At 42.4% G+C, this 11,307-nt stretch overlaps 1 non-coding gene across 1 annotated transcript; it reads right to left on the minus strand.

Annotated features, from left to right (window-relative positions):
* Window positions 1-7,349: 7,349 nt before the first annotated feature.
* TRNAV-CAC (transfer RNA valine (anticodon CAC)) lies at window positions 7,350-7,422 on the minus strand. Its single transcript has one exon. It is a non-coding gene; the product is annotated as a tRNA-Val (tRNA).
* Between the last annotated feature and the right edge of the window lie 3,885 nt (window positions 7,423-11,307).

Below are 11,307 nucleotides of genomic sequence, written 5' to 3' on the forward strand. Positions count from 1 at the left end.
TTGATTATATTCTTTGCAGCCAAAGATGGAGAAGCTGTATACAGTTAGCAAAAACAAGACCAGGAGCTGACTGTGGCTCAGATCATGAACTCCTTATTGCCAAATTCAGACTGAAATTGAAGAAAGTAGGGACAACCATTAGACCATTTAGATATGACCTAAATCAAATCCCTTATGATTATACAGTGGAAGTGAGAAATAGATTTAAGGGTCTAGATCTGATATATAGAGTGCCTGATGAACTCTGGATGGGGGTTCGTGACATTGTACAGGAGACAGGGACCAAGACCATCCCCATGGAAAAGAAATGCAAAAAAGCAAAATGGCTGTCTGAGGCGGCCTTACAAATAGCTGTGAAAAGAAGAGAAGCGAAAAGCAAAGGAGAAAAGGAAAGATATAAGCATCTGAATGCAGAGTTCCAAAGAATAGCAAGGAGAGATATGAAAGCCTTCCTCAGCGATCAATGCAAAGAAATAGAGGAAAACAACAGAACAGGAAAAACAAGAAATCTTTTCAAGAAAATTAGAGATATCAAGGGAATATTTCATGCAAAGATAGGCTCAATAAAGGACAGAAATGGTATGGACCTAACAAAAGCAGAAGATATTAAGAAGAGGTGGCAAGAATACACAGAAGAACTGTACAAAAAAGATCTTCATGACGAAGATAATCACGATGGCGTGATCACTCACCTGGAACCAGACATCTTGGAATGTGAAGTCAAGTGGGCCTTAGAGAGCATTATGATGAACAAAGCTAGTGGAAGTGATGGAATTCCAATTGAGCTATTTCAAATCCTGAAAGATGATGCTGTGAAAGTACTGCACTCAATATGCCAGCAAATTTGGAAAACTCAGCAATGGCCTCAGGACTGGAAAAGGTCAGTCTTCATTCCAATCCCAAAGAAAGGCAATGCCAAAGAATGCTCAAACTACCGCACAATTGCACTCATCTCACACGCTAGTAAAGTCATGCTCAAAATTCTCCAAGCCAGGCTTGAGCAATATGTGAATTGTGAATTTCCAGATGTTCAAGCAGGTTTTAGAAAAAGGCAGAGGCACCAGAGATCAAATTGCCAACCTCTGCTGGATCATGGAGAAAGCAAGAGAGTTCCAGAAAAAACATCTATTTCTGCTTCATTGACTATGCCAAAGCCTTTGACTGTGTTGATCACAATAAACTGTGGAACATTCTGAAAGAGATGGGAATACCACCTGACCTGCCTCTTGAGAAACCTGGAAGCAATAGTTAGAACTGGACATGGAACAACAGACTGGTTCCAAATAGGAAAAGGAGTACGTCAAGGTTGTATATTGTCACCCTGCTTATTTAACTTATATGTAGATTACATCATGAGGAACACTGGGCTGGAAGAATCACAGGCTGGAATCAAGATTGCTGGGAGAAATATCAATAACCTCAGATATGCAGATGACACCACCCTTATGGCAGAAGTGAAGAGGAACTCAAAGGCCTCTTGATGAAAGTGAAAGAAGAGAGTGAAAAGATTGGCTTGAAGCTCAACATTCAGAAAACAAAGATCATGGCATCTGGTCCCATCACTTCATGGGAAATAGATGGGGAAACAGTGGAAACAGTGTCAGACTTTATTTTTTTGGGCTCCAAAATCACTGCAGATGGTGATTGCAGCCATGAAATTAAAAGACGCTTACTCCTTGGAAGGAAAGTTATGACCAACCTAGATAGCATATTAAAAAGCAGAGACATTACTTTGCCAACCAAGGTCCGACTAGTCAAGGCTATGGTTTTTCCCGTGGTCATGTATGGATGAGAGAGTTGGACTGTGAAGAAAGCTGATCACCAAAGAATTGATGCTTTTCAACTGTGGTGTTGGAGAAGACTCTTGAGAGTCCCTTGGACTGCAAGGAAATCCAACCAGTTCATTCTAAAGGAGATCAATCCTGGGTGTTCATTGGAAGGGCTTATGCTAAAGCTGAAACTGCAATACTTTGGCCACCTCATGAGACGAGTTGACTCACCGGAAAAGAGTCTGATGCTGGGAGGGATTAGGGTAGGAGGAGACAGGGACGACAGAGAATGAGATGGCTGGATGGCATCACCGACTCTATGGACATGAGTTTGGGTGAACTCCAGGAGTTGGTGATGGACAGAGAGGCCTGGCATGCTCTGATTCATGGGGTCGCAAAGAGTCGGACATGACTAAGCGACTGAACTGACTGACTGATGCGTGTGTGCTAATCTGCTTCAACTGTGTCCAACTCTGTGACCCTATGGATTGTAGCCCCCGAGGCTCCTCTGTCCATGGGTTTCTCCAGGCAAGAACACTGGAGTGGGTTGCCACGCCCTTCTTCAGGGGATCTTCCTGATCTAGGGACCCCACATCTTTTATGTCTCCTGCATTGACAAGAGGCTTCTTTACCACTAGCACCACCCAGAAAAATGAGACTATTCTAAACCAATTCCTCTGCAATAACATAGTTCATGGTGTTCCCCCAAATCCACACTATATGATGAATCATTTTCATCCTATGTTCTTAGAGTAATGCTGCTTCTCACTAAGGTGATTGGAGAAGCTTGCTCTGAAATAAAAACTCCAGTTCCCACTAATGGGCTCTCATTTGACCCCTAAGTGGCTCTAACTCCTAATCAAGTTCTTATGAACTGTCTCCCCATCAGTACCTGTTCCTCAGAGACCAGATTTCTAGCTTGTTGCCGGTCCTTATCTGATTATGGTGTTCTATTCCTTCACCTGAAAACTCTACTTAAATGACAAGAGATTCATTGTTTTTAATTGCTCAGTCTAAACATGATTTAATTGCTGTTTTGATAGCTCACATGTAAAGAAAGTCTAGTGAACTCAGTCACACAGTCTGGTCTTCAGGCAGCAAGCCAATTCTGAGATGAGTTTCTGAAATCAAATTAACTGCAATAGCTATTGTAATAAAGAAAATATGGAAGGAGAGGTTAGCATCATAAAAAGAAGAGAAGAATCTAAGGAGAAAATAAGGTCTCCCCACTTTTTTCCTATCATGTCTTTCAAGGGTCTTTTTGGACAAGGAACCAAGACCATTTATGAAGGTTCTGTCTCATCAAGGCAAAGTCTACTGTGGACTTTCCATTCTAGAAGATTATATTGGCAAATGCCACACTTCGTTATTGTGTGTGTAGTGTGTGTGCTAGGCAATTTGAAGAAGAGCCTGGATTCTCCAGTGCTATCAATGATTAGATTTTTCCCCCTTGAACCAAAGCATCAATTTCTGAAAAACAGGTTTGTTTTGTTTTTTTCTGGCATCTATTGGTACATGGAACAACAGACTGGTTCCAAATAGGAAAAGGTGTACGTCAAGGTTGTATATTGTCACCTTGCTTATTTAACTTATATGCAGAGTACATCATGAGGAACGCTGGGCTGGAAGAAGCACAAGCTGGAATCAAGATTGCCGGGAGAAATATCAATAACCTCAGATATGCAGATGACACTACCCTTATGGCAGAAAGTGAAGAGGAACTCAAAAGCCTCTTGATGAAAGTGAAAGAGGAGAGTGAAACGGTTGGCTTGAAGCTCAACATTCAGAAAACAAAGATCATGGCATCTGGTCCCATCACTTCATGGGAAATAGATGGAAAAACAGTGGAAACAGTGTCAGACTTTGTTTTTTTGGGCTCCAAAATCACTGCAGATGCTGATTGCAGCTATGAAATTAAAAGACGCTTGCTCCTTGGAAGGAAAGTTATGACCAACCTTGATAGTACATTAAAAAGCAGAGACATTACTTTGCCAACAAAGGTCCGTCTAGTCAAGGCTATGGTTTTTCCCGTGGTCATGTATGGATATGAGAGTTGGACTGTGAAGAAAGCTGATCGCCAAAGAATTGATGCTTTTGAACTGTGGTGCTGGAGAAGACTCTTGAGAGTCCCTTATACTGCAAGGAGATCCAACCAGTCCATTCTAAAGGAGATCAATCCTGGGTGTTCATTGGAAGGACTGATGCTGAAGCTGAAACTGCAATACTTTGGCCACCTCATGCGACGAGTTGACTCACTGGAAAAGACTCTGATGCTGGGAAAGGTTGGGGGTGGGAGGAGAAGGGGACGACGGAGAATGAGATGGCTGGATGGCATCACCGACTCTGTGGACATGAGTTTGAGTGTACTCCGGGAGTTGGTGATGGATAGGGAGGCCTGGCGTGCTGTGATTCATGGGGTCGCGGAGAGTCGGACATGACTGAGCGACTGAACTGAACTGAACTGAATTGTCCTACCACCTGGACTTTATCAGATGATTGTCTCACCTGTTTAAATGAAACCCTGATTTTAGCCTAGGTGTGGGCTTTTCTTTCCCCACCTCAATCCATCACCCTAATCCATCAAACCACAAGAACTCACCTGCTTCTTCCTGGAATGACCAACCAACCGTCCTCTGATCCCACTGGCCCACCTGGGCTCTGAGTGCTGCTTATCCCATCACCATGACAAGCTCTGCAACACTTCAGGCTTTGACTTCTGAGTCCTGCTTCAGACTGAGTGGGTCATGCTTATTATCCTACCAGGATCCATGGCTTCTGTCTGTGAGGAAAAAAATTTACCACTTTCTAGTCAGAGCTAATACCATTAGTGAAATAAAAAGGTTGGACTAAATAATTTCTAAAATCTGTCAGATATAAATTCAGGGTTTCACATTTTGTAGATGAAACAGTGAGGCTCACAAAGATTGACCCTTCAACAAGAAGAAAAGATGTGAAGCTGCCTATTGTTAAAGATGGAGGTAGCATCGGAGACATGCTGATGTATGTTTAACACCAGATCTCTGGAGTCTGATTTATAGCACTTCTGAGGTTTAATTCTGCAATGGTCATTTTTATAGTGTAAATAATTCTATGACAACTGATTTCAAAATACCAACATGAGTCAACCAGCTGCAAAATTGAACAATCAGCTCTTGGGAACTCGTACCAGTCAGCTCCAGCACACCACTAACCAAGCTCTGGTTTTATGGTGATAATGGAAGGGCAGCTACTTGGTTCCATTTCCCTGCATTTCTCTAACCTTTACAGGTAAGACCACTTAACCCCAACCTTTGAGCATGACACCATTCCAGATTCTGAGATTAATCCTGTCCCTAGACCCAGGGAGCAAACACCTTAGGGGTCACCGACTGAGCACAGATTTCTTCAGGATTCCTTGAACCCTTGTTCCTGGCCTTCCTCTTTTGTTCTACTGTAAGAATACCAGGCTCTTCAATGACTCGCTTTCTGGTAACTAAAATCCATCCCCAAACACACTGAGCCTAATATTTTACTCTAATATTTCATCCAGTCATGAGGTGAGAACTGAATCACTAAGAGAGGCAGTTGCGTTGAACTGGGGACAGCGGGCATGGGGGTAGTGTGAGAAATGCTCATGATGAATAAGCTTCCAGATCTGTAGCTGCTATAGAAATGTGTTGTTTCTAAAGACATTGAGTTCCTTTATCTTCTTTCACTTCTGATTTATAAAAGACCAAAAATGCACAAAAGCCTTTGATGCTGAGTCAAAGAAACATCAGATAGAGTTATGTACCTCCCTCTTGAACAAAAGACATTCCACCATGATGTCATCAAAGATATATTGAATTCAAAATGTAGCCTAGGAAACTTAATGAATAGCCATGATTTTGAAACCAGAATTTAAGATGTTCTGACCCTGGCACAAAAATTAATGAGCAGTCATATGTAGTCACGGTCACAAATCATAGTTCACTGAGCAACTTGTTAACAATTCTAAAAAAATCAGCCCTATGACAGAGAAATAAATTAACGAGAGTGCATCTAACAAATGAGCTATTATGCAAACCTTTAAAATTATACTTGTGAAGACCATGCAATCACATGAAGAATGCTTATGATTTGTTCAGTAAAAAGATACAAAACTGTGTATCATGAAGAGTGTAAAAATATTTTTAAATGTACATGGGAATAAAAGCCCTAAAAGGAGAAATTTTGATTTGTTATATTAGGATGGGAATTATTATTTTCTTCCTTTATTTCTCACTTTCCACATTTTCTACAATGTAGCTATATTATTCTTATACTGAAAAAAAATCTAAGGTAAAAACAAATAATTAAATAAAAAATTCACAAACACCCTAGATCCTTAATCAGGACCCTGACCACTTCCCTGAACACTGAGAAAGCCCTGCCTGAATGGGACCCTCTCTGTGATCTTGCAAACTGTCATCACATCACTGAGACCACTTCTGATTTATAAAAGACTTGGGACAAAGTGAGGACAATTGAGGTGAGTCACTGTTATTTCATTTATCTCAACTATACTGGAGTGGGTTGCCATTTCCTCCCCTGGAGTATGAAACGGCAACCCACTCCAGTATTCTTGCTGGGAAAATTCCATGGACAGAGGAACCTGGTGGGTTACAGTCCATGGGGTCACAAAGAGTCAGGCACCGCCTAGTGACCGAGCACACATGCACACACCCTACTGAGAGGACAGGCACCCTCCTGTCACACTCTCGTGCCTATGGAAGGCCTCCACTCAGGCACAGTGTGCTGGAGACCAGCCCCTTCTCTGACTATGGTCTCTGGACCTTTCTTCCATTGTCAACTCACTCCCTTACATCTTCATTCTCTTCAAATCCTTGGCTCTGGAGAAGGACGTGGCCTTCTCCTGGCTTCCCTCAGGTGTTTCCAAACTGCAGGTTCGACCCCTCTAGTAAAAGCCTCTCCTTCTTGCGTCTGTTACTCCACTGCCCCCTTTCCACCCTTCCTTGGTGATGTCCTTTACTGTCTCCTGTAGGCCCAGCTGGTACTAGTGGTAAAGAACCCACTTGCCAATACAGGAGACATAAGAGACACAGGTTCGATTCCTGGGTCGGGAAGATCCCTTGGAGATGGGCATGGCACCAACTCTGGTATTCTTGCCTGGAGAATTCCCATGGACAGAGGAGCCTGGTGGGCTACAGGCCAGAGCACTGTAGAGTCAGACACAACTGAAGTGACTTAGCATGCACGCAGGCTTCATCTCTCTCATTGAAGACTCTGGTACACAGCTCACTATCTCTCTTATTACCCCAACCTGAAAAACCCAAATCCAGATCAATACTTTATTTGTATTCTCTCTTATACTGGAGTATCTTATACTTGTAAGTATCTTAAAACTGCTGAAAAAGCAAACCACTCTGCAAAGTGAAACTGTTAAAAATTTGTGATCTCTCAGCTTCCTCAATTCAATCTCACTCATCCTTTTTTTTTTAAGATGTTTATTTGACTGCTCTGGGTCTCAGATGTGGGACAAGGGACCGTCAATCTTCATTGCAACATGCAGGATCTTTAGTTGTGGCACACAAAACCTTAGCTGCAGCATGTGGGATCTAGTTCCCTGACAAGGGATCAAACCTGGGCCCCCTGCAATGTGAGTGCAGAATCTTAACCACTGGATCACCAGGGAAGATCCTTTCTCTGCCAGATCTATTTTCCTAATCAATCTCATTCATCTTTACTGGAGATGGAAAGAAAGGTCTTTAGTAAACAAAGTAGCAAGGAGCCTGGAGTCTGTGCCCCTATAAACAGTTTGCCTCTTAGCTGCAACTCACCCTTAAAGTAGATGCTTTCTGACAGTGGATGGAATTGCTTTAAGCATTTGTCTGTTTGAGTGAACATGATGTTAAGCTCTCTCATTAGAGCGTGCTGGAGCAGCACTGCAGGAGGAAGGCACTCTCTGGTGGTTTCTGACTGTGGCATGGTGGATTAAGTGTGCTGAGGACATCTGGTGGTACCTGGCCCTAGCCATTCACCTGGAAACACTGTCCCTCAGGGACAGAGTAGCCCCATGATGGCCTGATGGTCATCTCTGTACTGCCCTCTCCATATAGACTTTGGGCTTCCTGTTGGCATTGACTCCCTGATTGTTTGCACTCACTCACTTCCCCAGGGATGTTTCCCACAGTCCTCTCGACACTCTGCTACTCCCAACTACACATCCCCTCCACAGGGACAGCAGGCCTCCACCTGGGCTGCAGGAGGCCGGGCATTCCACTCCTACTGCTCTGCACACCCATGCAGTGGTGACCAGCTGTAACTCGCCAGCCCTGTTGGCGCTCCAGAGAGTCCATTACTGCTCATCTTTGACTGAAGACCAGCTCTGGCCAGCAAATCAGCCAACTTCCCTGCCATCCAGTGGGTTCAAATACACATTTCTCCAATGAGATATGAACTACAGCCTCAAGGAGAGGGCCACCTCCCCAAGTTTGTCCATCTCCTTTGGCCTCAGGATACCATAAAGAGTATACTTGTATTCAAAGTTACTCTACTATCACAGATTAATCATTCTTTATGTTAAACATGAAATTAAAAGATGCTTACTCCTTGGAAGGAAAGTTATGACCAACCTAGATAGCATATTAAAAAGCAGAGACATTACTTTGCCAACCAAGGTCCATCTAGTCAAGGCAATGGTTTTCCAGTGGTCATGTATGGATGTGAGAGTTGGACTGTGAAGAAAGCTCATTGCCGAAGAATTGATGCTTTTGAACTGTGGTGCTGGAGAAGACTCTTGAGAGTCCCTTGGACTGCAAGGAGATCCAACCAGTTCATCCTAAAGGAGATCAATCCTGGGTGTTCATTGGAAGGACTTATGCTAAAGCTGAAACTCCAATACTTTGGCCACCTCATGCAAAGAATTGACTCATTGGAAAAGACCCTGATGCTGGGAGGGACTGGGGGCAAGAGGAGAAGGGGACGACAGGGGATGAGATGGCTGGATGGCATCACCAACTCGATGGAAATGAGTTTGAGTGAACTGCGGGAGTTGGTGATGGACAGGGAGGCCTGGTGTGCTGCGATTCATGGGGTCGCAGAGTTGGACATGACTGAGTGACTGAACTGAACTGAACTGAACCCTGTTTAAATTATTGTGTGGCTTAAATCCCCTAGTTGAATCCAGACTGCTAGAATCTAAGAACCAATCTCTTTATTTATACAGAAAGGATGGGTCTGGTCAATGGAAGGTTTGTCTACATTTGCTGCTGCCTTGTCTTGACGTCCTATCTAGTCTTCATCCTGCTGCTCTCTAGCCTCCACCCCCATTTCACTGAAAATATTCTCTCCAAGATCACTAATGACCTTGTTGTTAACTCTATTACACATCATGTTGACCTCATCTGATGTGATGTGTCTGCTCCATCTGACCCTGACTGGTTGCCTTTACTACATTCTCTGGTTTCCTTCTACTTTGACAATTCTTTCTCAGTTTCCTTCACTGGCCCCTCTCCCTACTTGTTTCCACAATGTTGATGTTTTTCCAGAATTCTGCCCCTTGGTCTTCTTCTCACTCCATGTAATTTCTTGTGTGACCTCTTCCATTCCCATGGTTTCCACTCTCATTTACATAAGACACAGTCCAGATCTGTATGCTTTGTTTAGATCTATGACCTAAGCACAATCTTTCACCTACACATTTTCACCATGACTCACAGACAATTCAAATTCAATGTTCCCAAACTTAAATGATCCTTTCTCAGCCAGATCTATTTTCCTCCTCTACTTTCTCCAGCAGTGAATACCACCAGTCACCTTGCCCAAGGCAGGCACCTGGCTATTATCTCACATTCTGTTTCCCTATCTCACTTTCAAAATCCACCAGTCACAAAGTCCTATTGATTTTCCCTCCTAAATAACTCTTAAATTTTCTAACTTCTTTCCATCTCTATGGCCCATATTTTACTAAGTGGTGAAATCTGAATGAGTACAAGGAAACTTGTTCAGAAAATAAGCAAACAACACAAGAGGGCTCGTTACAGCTTGTAACAACCAGATGATGGTTACAACTTCTGCAAGAGCACAGAGGCGTGAAGTAGTGTGATCTGAGTCCAAGGTGTTGTCCACCCTACCTGCCATATGGTTAGTTTTATGTAGCAACCGAGGTAGGCTATAGTACCCAGTTATTTAATAAGACACTAATTTAGGTGTTGCTATGAATATATTTTGTAGATATGGTTAACATCTACAATTAGTGAACTTTAAGTAGAAGGAGATTATCTTCAATAACATAGGTGACATTCACCCAATCAGTGGAGAGCAGAAAAAGAAAAAACTGAGAAAGATGCAAATGATAACCCTGTATCCGAGACAGCAAAAGAGACACAGATGTATAGAACAGTCTTTGGGACTCTGGGAGAGGGTGAGGGTGGGATGATTTGGGAGAATGGCATTGAAACATGTACGTTGTCATATGTGAAACAAATCACCAGTTCAGGGTCGATGCATGTTACAGGATGCTCGGGGCTGGTGTGCGGGGATGACCCAGAGGGAGGATAAAGGGAGGAGGGAGGTGGGAGGGGCATTCGGGAGGGGGAACTCATGTGTACCTGGGGCGGATTCATGTCAATGTGTGGCAGAACTAACCAATATAATATTGTAAAATAATTAGCCTCCAATGAAAAATAAATAAATAAAAATAAAATAAATTAACACAAGAAAAAAGAAAACTGAGGTTTTCTAGAAAAAAAGATATTCTGTCAGCTATGACATTAACTCCCTTTTGAGTTTCCAGCCTGCTGGCCTGCTCTACAAATGTCAAGTTTGCCAGGCCCAACAATTTGCACAAGTCAATTTTTTAAGCAAAAATATACACATGTATATCTATTATTTATATATGTATATATATATAAATAAATAAAAGACTATCTATCTATGTTTCTCTGATATATCTGCAAAATGCCTTCCCTTAGCATAGTCAAACACTTGGTGGCCAAGTCAACAGATGGATCCATCTCAGAGTTTCAGGCTCTGCCATTTAAATTTGCCCACATTCAGTTAAATCACAAGATATGAAAACCAAAGATTATGTTTTTCATATTTTGTACATGAAGTCATGTGGCATTTGTGATAAGAACTGTACTTTTTAACAGTTGGAGATATACTTTGTTGAAATGATTGGTTAATGAAAGAAGAGAAAAAACAAAACAAGTCAGGAGAAAACCATTTTGGTTATCAGTCAGTTAATTGGCCTGGCAGTTTCAGCAAAGAGAAATTGGTAATTTCTCTCGTCTGGGGAGAAAAAAAAAATTAACTAGTTCAACACACAGAGGGGAAGAAGTAAAAAACTAAATTCTGCTTTGGGCTACTTAATATCTTTCTCCCACCCCCCCACACACACACTTTTTTTTTAAACAGAGAAGCTGTGGGAACAAGGAAACAGTGAGAAGTATCTTCTTACCACCACATACCATTTTATTTCTGGGGGTGGGAAATAGTAGAAAGAAAAAGTCTTGTCAAATTAGCATCATTAGCAGGAAAGAGATGGAGAAGGCGTTGGCACCCCACTCCAGTACTC

This window comes from Moschus berezovskii, chromosome 4 (genome assembly GCF_049115385.1).
Source record: "Moschus berezovskii isolate FMDL1 chromosome 4, NW_MosBer_1.0, whole genome shotgun sequence".
NCBI lineage: Eukaryota > Metazoa > Chordata > Mammalia > Artiodactyla > Moschidae > Moschus > Moschus berezovskii.